Here is a 12,037-nt window from a genome sequence, read left to right as displayed (position 1 = left end):
GACTAAAGAGTTCAAGTTTCTTCCTGTATGGGCTGGGGAACTTTGAAAGGCTTTAACCACTGTCAACCAGCTCAAATCTACTTTAAAACTTGATTTAAAAAAATAATTTTCTTGCTATAAATGTTCCTTATAAAAACGAAGACAAGCAAAGGGAAGAAAATAAAAATCACCTTTAATCGCATTGCCCAGAGATAACCAATGTTTTCTATGAATATGTACATTTTTCTAAAATGTCACCATATAGTTAATGTTCCTTTGTACCTTTTTTCCACTTACTATTTTGTGAACAGCTTCCATGTAATTTATTATTCTTCTTCAATGGTTCTAATATTTGGTTCTAATATTTAGAGGGGTCGTGGACCCCTGTGAAGATCTGATGGAAGCACAGACCCCCTCCTGTGTTGCCTGCATTTCTGCCTGGCAACACGGTTGGTGTGCAGAATCCCTAAATACACACCAACCATGTTGCCAGGCAGAAATGTGGGCCCAGGGTTGCCAGTTCTTCAGACATTTCCAAACCTGGAAATCCATTTCTCATATGAAATCTTCTGGTTTTTAAAGGTTGGCCACTAACTTGAAATATTAAAAATAAAAACAAAACAAAAACACCAAGGGAACCAAACTTGTCAGAGGCCTCAGTCTGTTCTGAGGCAGCTGGTTTATAACTTCTGGGCAAAGCCAAGGTCGTAGGTATTTGGGCTTATGGTCAGACCAAACTCATGCTTCCAACCTTGACTCAACCTTCTTACGCAGCCAAACCCCTCTCTTCAATTCCCACTTCCACACCTGAGTCCCAGACTCTTCCATACGTGAAACGCCTGCCCCGCACCCCACCCCTGCCGCTAGCATTGTCCAAATCCCACCAGAATCTTTCCAGGGCTTTACAGCTCTGCACATTGGACACTTGTCATGCTCTCTCTGTTCCTAGCTATTTGTGGCTCCACCTCCCATCCTCCCATGTACTGGGAACTCCTGGGGATAGCACCGTTTGATTCATCTCTGTGCCCTTCAATGCAGGACCCCTCAAAGAGTCAGCCCAGAGTGGCTCAGGAAACACAAGTGCGTGTGAGAGACATGACAGCACTCATCCCTGTGCAAGTAAAGTCCTCACTGGAGCAGAAGGATAGATAATTACAGCCTGGCTTTAGCAATCTGCTATGCATTCACCCTCAGGCTGTGTGAATTGCCGTGAAATTCTTATGAAGGGGAAAGTAGAAAGTGACTCTTAAAAGGAGAGTTCAGGGAAGGAGGAGAAAGGAAGAAAAGCTTTTGTAAGCCCTGGAGTCGGGCCTGTGCTGACCTTTGAACCATGGAGATAAGAAGACAGGACCAGACTGGTGCTGTGCTCAAGGCGACGAGAGAAGGGCCCAGCCCTGCCCTGGTGTGACTTTGGGCAGGAACCTTCCCCTCTCTGAACAGTAAGGGGCAGAACTAGATCACCTCCTAGAGCCCTTCTTTCTAGAATAATAAAATTCTATGTGGCAGTCAAAGGTTTCTACAGTGACCCTGTAATAAGCCGGAACTGCTACAGCCGCTGCCTGCTGGTCTCCATCTCCGTCTCTCTCTCTCTGGTTCTATCACAGTCCTTCCCCATGTCCTTCCCTCTTCCCTCTCCCCTAACGTCTGCCTCCAGTTCATAAACTTGCTTACATTGTTTTTCAAGGGTCAGCTTAGAAATAAAGATAAGCTCTCAGTTGTTTACCCAATGTATGACAAAGATGACTGGTGACGACAGTCAGCATAAAACGTAAGTGACAAGGGCTAAAACCTCACATGGTGGAAATTTTCATTGACTAAAAAGTGGCTAAAAAATCAAATCTTCTTGACTTGCTAAATTGATTTGCTAAATATGACCCAGGAAACTTGGGCTTGCTCAAAATAGTAGCCAAGAAAAAAAAAGCCACAATGGCAGATGTTATCATGAGTCAATTAAAAAACAAAACAAAACAAAACTAATTGATAAACCAAGTCTTCTTGGTGAAATAGCCTTGATCGAAATAATTTCAGTAAGATTAAGAAGAGATAAACTAAATTGAAGAGAAAAATGACCAAAGGAATCAATTAGCTTTATGGTCTGGCTTTGAAAAATAATTTTTAAAAATTTATTTATTTATTTTAATTAGTTTCAAGTATACAGTACATTGGTTAGACATCTATATAGTTCATAAAATGATCCCCCAATAGCTCCCTCCCTTCCCTGGCCCTCCACCTAGCCATTACATTAATGCTAACTGCATTCCCTCTGCTGTGCTCCCCATCCTCGTGACCATCTATCGACTACTAATTTTACTTCTTTAATCCTTCACCCCATTCTCCTAGCCCCCGAACCACCCCTCCCCTCTGTTCATCACCAAATTATCCACTATATGAAAAATAATTTTTCCATAAAAAATTAATCAGTGTTAATATAATTCTTATTAAGATATTGACAACAGCAGAGTCAAATGCCCAGGCCTCGGGTGCTGTGGGGAAGACATGGATGAGTGAGCTTGGTTAACCCATCTGCGGTCTCTCAGCACTCACTCTGCACCTCCCGCTGCCTGCAACCAGCTGACCGGTTGGTTCCTCCTGGTTTGTAATCATCACTGTCTTACCAGCGGTTTTTGTACTTCCAAAGGAGTTGAGTTTTTACACTAATTGCTGCCTCCCTAATCAATTAATGAGATTTAAAAGGTCATTTATCATTGGAAATTGCAACTGGAATCACCAGAGCAGTACATCGGTATACAGATGCTAAGGAATTGCATCCTACATTGATAATTTTACCCAGACTTTAATGAGATTCTTATTAACATATACATTATTAATTAGACCATTAATGCAGATGTCATTTTGAGTCACACCAGGATTCCCAATAGCTCACATGGTTATTAAACCTTGCTAATTTTCACAAGGAATTAATATTATATTAAAGGTTCTCTCCACTGCGTATTCTAAATTAAACACTCACTTTCGACATCTCACCCACAACATCCACTCATACTTGTTAAAGAGAGGAATAAGAGGAAAGCATTTTCATTCTAAGACCTGAGAGCTTCCCATTTTGCAAGTAACTGGCATCAGTAAGTAGTTAGGGAAGCAAAGGTTGAGAGAGAAAGGCCCTCACTCCCCACTCTACATGCTCCGGGAGGAGCCTACTCTTCTTTAATTAGCAAAGTTTCCTACACATCTAAAATAGAATATTTTAATTTTTTCATAGCATAAAGTATCATTTGTTCACTGTAAATAATTTAGGAAACACACATAAGCAAAAAGGAGAAAATTTTCACCACCCATCTCTCAGCACTTAGTAATTGCCACTCTGAACATCCTTATGTGCTATTTTAGTCTGTTTTCTCCATGCATAGACATCCTTTCATACAAATAGAATAATACTCTACATATTGGTTTAAAACCTTCCTTTTTAACTTAACACTCTTCCGTATCAATAAACATTCTTCTAGAGCCTCATTAACTGTCACATTATACACATCAATCTACTTCATTCTTTCAAATGGTTACGGGATGGTCAACTTGGTTAGGCTACAGTCTCCAGTTATTCAGTCAAGCACTAATCTATATATTCCCATAAAAGTATTTTGTAGCTGTGATTTAAGTCCATAATTAATTGACTAGCAGGGAGATTATCCTAGATAATCCATTCTAGATTGTCCTAGAAAATCTACGTGGGCTTGATTCAGCCTGTTGGAACCTGAAGGCAGAGTTGAGGCTTCCCTGAAGAAAAAGAACCTGCCCATGGACAGCAGCCTCAGCCCATTCCCAAGAGTTCCCGCCTGCCCTTCCTGACTGCTTGCCCTATGGATTTCACTCCCCTAACCAGCCCCACAATTATGTAAGCCAATTCCTTGTAATTACTCTCCTAATACATATATCCCCTACAAGCTCTGTTTCTCTGGTTGAACCCTGACTAATACAGGCTGCATAGGATTTTATAGTATGGCTATACCATAATTTATTTAACCAATCCTCCATTGTTGGATATTGCGCTGGATTCTCTTGCTGCCACTTTGGCATCACTGCTGTATCACGCTGGAACTATACTTCCCAGTATATGGTTTCTTGAATGGTCCCAGAACACTGGAGATTGCTGATAAAAGGACTCCATGCAAAACTTGGAAGAGACAAGCTACAGGGGAGCCATTATTATTGGGAGGGCATGGCAGACAGACGTGATGGCAGTGTCACCAGGCATAGCAGTTTCAACAGAAGTAGTGGCTTTGCTGAGCTCCTCATGAGTGCCCACTCCACAGACCCACTTTGGTGGCCAGATGCATGCAGCTTTGCACTTTCCCACCTGTGCCACCTGTGCTTCAGGCAGAAGTGGTTAGCAACTGCTTCTGGAACCACTCCACTTTCCCCTATAGAACTTTAATCCCACAGCTACTCCCGGATCTGCATAAGCCCTAATTCCTGTTAAACCTCCCATTTCTGCAATACTTGTAATGGCTCCATGTTCCTGACTGAAACCACTAGTGGTTCAGGGGAAGAGATCCTTAAAATGGGAATATAAAATTCTTTCACTAATATTAGAAGTAAGGACACTAATGACGGCATTACTATATCACAGTAGTTCATGGCACAAAGTGGCAAAACATTTGTTTGAATTATTATTAAATTATTATAACTTGTAGTCATCTGAAGTCAGGTATCTGCGAAAAGAAAGTCAGGCGACCAATTAGCTGTTGCAGGAGAACATTATAGTAGAAATAAAGATTACAAGGACCGTGAAGTTAGCTGACTAGTTCTAACTGTGCTAAATAATTTGAAAAAATAAAATGGTGAGCTCAGGCTTTAAGTTCCCAGTTCAAGACTCAAGTAAGAAAAGATAAAGCTTTGGTGAATGCCCTGAAATAATCTTCAAGCTCACAGAATTTGCTGATCTGACCATGTTCCCCATCACTCCAAAACAGCAGGCCTGACAGAACACTGGAATGGCCTGTTGAAGACTCACTTATGACACCAGCTGGATAACAAGCCTTTGCAGGGCTGGGGTCATGGCCTACAGAATGGGATATGTGCTCTAACTCAGTAACCAGTGTATAGTGCTATTTCTCCTTCAGCCAGGATTCCATGGCCCAGGAATCAAAGGGAGGAAACAGAAGTGACTCATATCATTATTACCCTTATTGATACAGTAGCAACACTTTTGTTTCCATCCCTGTGGTTTTGGGCTCTCTGGCGTAGCAGTCTTAGTTCCCAGCGGAAGACTACTTCCATGAACAAACAGAACAATGGTCCATTCTGTACTCATGGGAGTGATTAGTCCTGATTACCAAGGAGAAATTAAGTTGCTACTTCACAATGGGGGCTACTATAGATTAAATGTTTGTGCCCCCTCCACACACACACACTCAATTCATATGTTGAAATTCTTCACTCAAGGTGATGGTATTTGGAGTTGGGACCTTTGAGAGGTGATCAGGTCATAAGTGTGCAGCCTTCCTGAATGGGATTAGTAGTGCTCTTATGAAATAGACCCCAGAGCTCCCTGGACCCTTCCACCACATGTGAGAAGACAGCCACCAGTAAGGAACCAGGTCCTTGCCAGATACCGAATCTGCCTGCATCACGATCCTGGGCTTGCCAGCCTCCAGAACTGTGAGAAATAAATGTTTATTGTTTATAAGTCAACCAAACTCTAGTATTTTGTTACGGTAGCCCAAAAGGACTAAGACAGGAGCAAACAGGAGTTTTCCTGGGGCACACGAGATTTTCTGGGTGTTTCGTGATACTCTCATGTCCTGTGGTAAAAGTTCATGAAAAACATCAGCACTGAAGGTTTGAGTTATCCACCAGACAAGGAAATATAACTAGCCAAAGAACTTGCTAAGAGCGAAAAGATTAAGAAATGGGTAGGAGATGAAAGAAGTCAAATTTCAGCTACAAGCACATGACCAGTTGCCGAAATGAGAACTATTTGCTATCTTGTTTCTTTGCTTTGATATGAATATATCTACATGTGTTAACCACAACTTTTCCTATTTCCCCCTCTCCTATTCTCCTGCTATCCAATACAAAGTGCATGTATTAATAGTGATAGATCCTATGCCTTCATTTTTAAATTACAGAATATAAAAGGGGGAAGGTGACTCAGCTAGGTGAGGAAATATCATCCAGAGATGGATAAAGTGACCTACAAGACTTCATATTTCTTCTTCGGGGTGGGCAGTTAGCATGTCTTCAGTTGTACGTAGGAAAGTGTCATCATTTCAGGCAGGAGTGTGCTGTTGTTACTGTCTTTATTCAAAAGTCAGCCTTAGTGAAAGGGATGTGCGTGGATGCCAAGTTGACAAAGGGGTGGACCCTTCCGGACCTCCTTGGAACCACCGCTCCTGTATAAGGCTTGGAACTAAATTTCCTAGAATTTTTTCCCTGTGTGGTTCATAGAGAGGACCTCATAGAATTTGGAAGGCAGAAGCAAAGCGGAAGCTGTTTTTCTCAGGACATCACATGGTGGCCATGAGGGCATCAGATGTGGCCATTCATTCCTTCAGTGCATCTCCTGACGCCTCCACCCGATCTTCACTCCCCAGCTCCGATGTCCAGAAACTGGCCACTTCTCAGACACCGACCTGGCCACCTCGTCTTTCAGGTTCCTTAATTCCTAGAGGAAACTCCTTATTCTTATACATTACCATAGTAATTCCATTTTTCTGAGAGAATCCATTCAGAAACAAAAATCTAGGTTGTTTCAAATTTCCTGCTGTTATAATTGATATTGTAATGAACAGCCATTGACATCTGACTTTTGAGTAGTGAAAACAAAATTTTAATGTTTTATTTTATGTCCAGTCATGTCTGCTAAGTTCTCTGCTACAGAAACATTGATTCAGGGTTAAAAGAGGTGTGTTGACATACCGGCTCCATTATTTCCTTCTTGTCTGGCCTTCCCCCTCTCTAAGTCTCAGTTTCCTTTCAGGAAATTAAGAGAACCATTTCCAGACTTTCTAGCCTCCTTAGCTGTTCGTAGGGATCAGCTAGGTTTATGGATGTGGAAGGATTTGAACAATTATAAAGCGATACTGACACGTGGACGTTTCGCGGCTTTGTCTGAGCCCACACTGGCACTGTGCCAGGTTCTCTCACCTACGTGGGGCAGAAGAGATCGCTGTGCTCCAGACCTGAAGAACCAGGCACTGCATCTGGTGGGCTGTTCAGTTCCATGCAACCTGGCCCTTAGTTGCATGGTTTCATATTGTCCCTGTCCAGCTGCATAGTTTTATAATAAGGTGAGACAGCCTCATCTGGACACTTGTCCATCTCTAAACAAGTCCTCACCACACATGTGCTGGGCCTGCTGTGGGTTGGAACCCTCCTTGTGGTTGGAGAATCTGACCCCACATCCAGAACCGGGGGCACTCTCAGACACTGGCCTGGCTACCTCATCATGCAGCCCTCTGTGTGGTGATCTTCATTGAATCCTCAGGACTGGGAAAATATTAGACCTTCTGGTTCTTTAAAAAAGAAAAGTACAGAAAATTAGTGCTTATGGAACAGAAGTTTTGGAGAGACATAATTAGCTGTTCAAATAACTCCTTCACCCTCTAAAGCAGTGGTTTTCCAATGGCGGCTGTTTTGCTCCCCAAGGACATTTGGCAATGTCAGTCATACCTAGGTTGAGAAACCCTGCTTTAGTACATGCTTTGGTTTTAGTCCAAACCCTGCAATTCCAAGTGTTCTCTACGAGGAACACCTTCAAGGAAGTCAGAGAGAGGAAGAAAATTTGAATGTTCCAAAAGCTAAGCATTCAGGTCTCACTGCTCTAAAGGGGTCCCCTTACTAAAGGGGGACCTTTCAAGTGGCAAATTCTCCTGGTCGAGCTTTCATAAACATTCAGATTACAAAAAGTCAGTTTGGCTGCAATTTTTCAAAGCCTCGCCCACAGGGTGAAGCACTGTCCTTTCTCTACCCTGCTAGGACACACAATACTGTCCCTCTCTACCTTGCTAGGACACACAGCACCGTTGCTCAGAGGCTCCACTGCTAGTCCACATGGAATCTTAATGCAAATTAGAACAAGCTGCTTCTCTCCAAAGTAAAGTTCTCAAATGAGTATATTATTTTCTTCTTAATAATAATTATTATAACAAAGTCATTTCGTATAAAATAAATCAATGATAGAATATAAAAGAACACTTGAAATTCACTGAGCTGTACGCTTAAAATTTGTGTACCATAGTCGCATTAAACCAAAATTAAATGTTTTAAATAAAAAGAAAAAAATTTGAGCTTTTACTTGCAATAGTTAGAATTAGAATATAATTATTTACTTTTAAAATGTTACATGTTGTTTCGGATACATCTTGTGGCCCACCTTGCAGTTTCTCAGCCACTTTTTCACTCCAACTGTTTTTGAGGCAACCAGGTATGTGCAATGTAACCTAGTGGCACCTCATCTCAGCTCTTCACCTTATCCCTTGCTTTCTGCTTTGGAGTTTTTCTGCTGTGGTCACATAGGACAATCTGACAAATGGGTAAACTTTGAGGTACAACGGGGTTAATTCCTCAGAGAGCAATACCCCTTGACCTGTGGGGGATGGGCACCAATGGAAAAATGCTCCCTTCTTCTGTTCCATGGGCAGACAGTTCTGAGGTGCATTCCACATGGCTCCTCAGGATGTCACCAGGTGGAGTCCAGGTGCTCACAGTGATGGCCAGCTGCAGAACGAGGCCTTGGATGGACTTGCCTTCCTATTTCACTCTTCCCAGTTCCTGGACGTCAATTTCCCAAAATGAACCAACTTCACGCAAACCTTTGTCTTTCCTTTTTCTTTTAGGGGAACCTAGCCGAAGATATGCATCTCGCTGTCATGGAAACAAAATGTTTATGATCATTTTACTGCTTACTTGCTCCAATATCTCGTCTCTAGAAATGATGGCTAGATCTTAAGTAACTTTAAATACACTTTAATGTCAAGAAGCTATGTTCTTCACTGGCAACCAATGATGTCAAAATTTAATATATTCTGAGAGCTACAATTGTATGCAAAAATGCGTCCAGTAAATTATTGATGCAAGTGTATTGGTAATATTCAAAGGAGAGTTTAGAAAACAGTTTAAACAGTTTAGGTTTTTCATTCCTTACAGATCAATGTTCCATCAATAGCAGAGCAGTCAATATCAGTTGTAAATTTTCACGTATTACAGTTGTTCGAGTTCATCACAATTCTTCAAATTACATATGTCATTCAGAAGAGTGAAAGACCATGATATTTTTAAGCTTACAAAACTTTCTTCTAAAAATAATGTCATGTCTACTGCCATGCCACCCTGAACAAGCCCGAACCGGTCTGATCTCAGAAGCTAAGCAGGGTCAAGCCTGGTTAGTACTTGGATGGGAGACCACCTAGGAAGACCAGGTACTGTAGGCGTAAAAAATTAAAAAATAAGGGATTGTAAGCTGACAAGGTCCTTGCAATCTGTGAGGTCAACCTGTGAGGGTTGCCTCGCCTAAAAATAAAATAAAATAAAAATAATGTCGTATTTGTAAAAAAATATTGATTCTGAAATTTAAATGGGTCATAAATGGGCTGATCATGAAATTAACAGTAAAATGAGACTTCTTTTGACCTTTTTCCTTCACATTTCCTTTCTTACAGAAGTTGGCATCAATGATGTCTAACTTGTTTAGCATTAAGAATAATTTTTCTTAAACATCATCATTTAATTTCTCTTCAAAGAATATTTTAATTCTATCGATGCTTTCAAAGCATTTTGTATGCTGATTTTGGTTCCTACATCCTTTTACTTACACTGCTAATTTTAACTAAAACATCATGTCAAATTGGTACTAAGAAAATTAATTTAAAAGTGGATATTTTTGAGAGTATGTCTGAGCTTGCATTCTATGGTCTATATTTCATAAACTACATCTTTTAATTATAAAATATATTCCTTCTTCAAAAGTAGAAATGGAACGATGTCTATCGACCTAGTTAGAACAAGACATTTTACTTCCATCTGCCAGAAAATTGTCATGATATATATATATATATATATATATATATATATATATATATATATATATATATATATATATATATCTCATGCTATATATGATATATAAATGTTATCTATCTTTAGAATAAAAAAATGATGAAAATATTTTTCTAATTTTCAAAACCATGAAGGTTGCTTGCAAAACCAGTGCCACCCTTAGACAGGATAACCTTGTGCAGTGCACAACCTGAACAGCCACATATGGGAGCCCTATGGTCAACGTATCTTCTAAGCATTTTAGGACCCTCCTCTCTCAACCTACTTTTGCAGTCTCCCACTCCACACGCCTCTGTTCCAGCCAAATAACCATTCCCTACACCAGGCCTGTGACTGTACTGTGCCCTCTGCTTTGGATGTCATCTCTGCCCTGCCTCTGCCTACTGTCACCCTACCCAGTGGGGGGCTCCCTCTCTCAAATCTCCAGAGCACTGTTTGGAAGTTTTTTGGGCCTGACTCCTAACCAGACTATGAACTCTCTTAAGACACAGAATACAGCTGTTTCATTTCAGCTTCCTGGACCAAGCCCAGCCCAGCCTACAATGAGCTCAGAAAAGTGGGATGAACTGGAAAAGGCCTGAGATCCAGGCCTGAGGACCGTGGCACTTCTTGGTGGTGGCACTGGACTTTGCCCCAAGGAATTCACAGCCCAGTAAGGAAGATATATAGGGATCAGTGATGACAACCCAGTATATTTGTGTTAAGTGCTTATTAGAGGGAAGGGCTGCATTCGATGCAGACACACACCAGCAGAGGGAAGTGATATTGAACCTGAGATGAAGGCTGAGGAGAAGTTCCTCAGGGGAGAAAGTCTACAGATGAAATTCCAGGCAAAGGAAACAGCATATACGAAGGCATGGAGGTATGAAACAGTCTGGCCTATTGGGGGGTACTTGGAGTAACTGGAGCATTCAGAAATGAGTAGGACACCAAACTGGTTCAAACCAGATTGTGATGCCTGAGAGGTTAGACTGTCTCCTGAAGGCAATTGGGACCCTTTGAAAGGATGTAGGCAGCAGAGTGACAGCACCAGATTGGAGTTTTAAAAAGGTCATCCTGGCCTGATCCACATGTCCTGGAAGCTGAGCCAAGCAACATGACTCTGAGGGTTCATAAAAGGTAAATAAAGGACATATGGGTCACCCAGGATCTTGTTAAGACACAGCTTCTGATTCAGTAGACTTGGAGTGGGGCCTGTGATTTCACATGTCCCAAAAAGCTCCCAGAGGATGCTGACACTGCTGGTCCATAGGTCCATGGACTTTGATTAGGAAGAAAATGAAACTTACTTTCTGGCCCAGTCACTAATGACTGCTGTGAATTTATAGACAACCTTCTGTATTCTTACATTTCCACTTGCACAGGACTGAAATCATTTTCATTGGGCCCTTCCTGTCCAACCCCTCCCCCAGGTACACAGAAATCAGGAGGTACCTATGTCCTTAAGTAGAAGCAAGGGATCATTAGCAGATGGACAGTGGGTCACAAGGTCATTTGTCTCAGGATGATATACAGGCAGCTCCTAGTCCTGCAATAAGCATTAAAGGGACACATTCATCACAGGATATGTCCAGCCCACACTTCTGGAGTGCTGTGCTCAGCTCTGTGAGGGGGACAGTGGTGAACCATAATGCATTGGGAGTGAGAGAACAGGATGAGGAGAGGACTCAGTGGCACTCAGCTTGAAGAAGAGAGGTTCAAAGGGACATGGTCACCTCTAAGTCTCTGAGGGTCTGTCATAGGACAAAGAGAGCAGACATGATCTGTAGTAGCCAGGGGCTGAGCTAAGACAAATCAATGAATTGGAACTACAGCAGAGAGCTCTCACTTCATTGTAAAAAAACAAATTCCAATAGTGAGAGCTGCCCAAATACGGAATGAGCTACCTTGTATAATAGTGAGCTCCTCATCACTGAAGGTGTGCAAGACTGTTCTAAATAGTAGAGATTGAATAGGATGACCCCTGAGTCCTGAGATTCTCTCATCCACTCATCCAGCTGAAGACACTCTAATCACTGCAATGAGCCCAGAAACCCTGCCG

The 12,037-nt window shown here is 41.7% G+C and overlaps 1 pseudogene; it reads left to right on the top strand.

Moving 5' to 3' along the window:
* The first annotated feature begins 9,252 nt into the window (after positions 1–9,252).
* On the top strand, positions 9,253–9,371 carry LOC111743850 (annotated as a pseudogene).
* The last annotated feature ends 2,666 nt before the right edge of the window (positions 9,372–12,037 follow it).

Source organism: Pteropus vampyrus, unplaced genomic scaffold (assembly GCF_000151845.1).
Source record: "Pteropus vampyrus isolate Shadow unplaced genomic scaffold, Pvam_2.0 Scaffold123, whole genome shotgun sequence".
NCBI lineage: Eukaryota > Metazoa > Chordata > Mammalia > Chiroptera > Pteropodidae > Pteropus > Pteropus vampyrus.
Note: the sequence above shows the minus strand (reverse complement) of the source record. Positions and strands in the feature narration are given on the sequence as shown.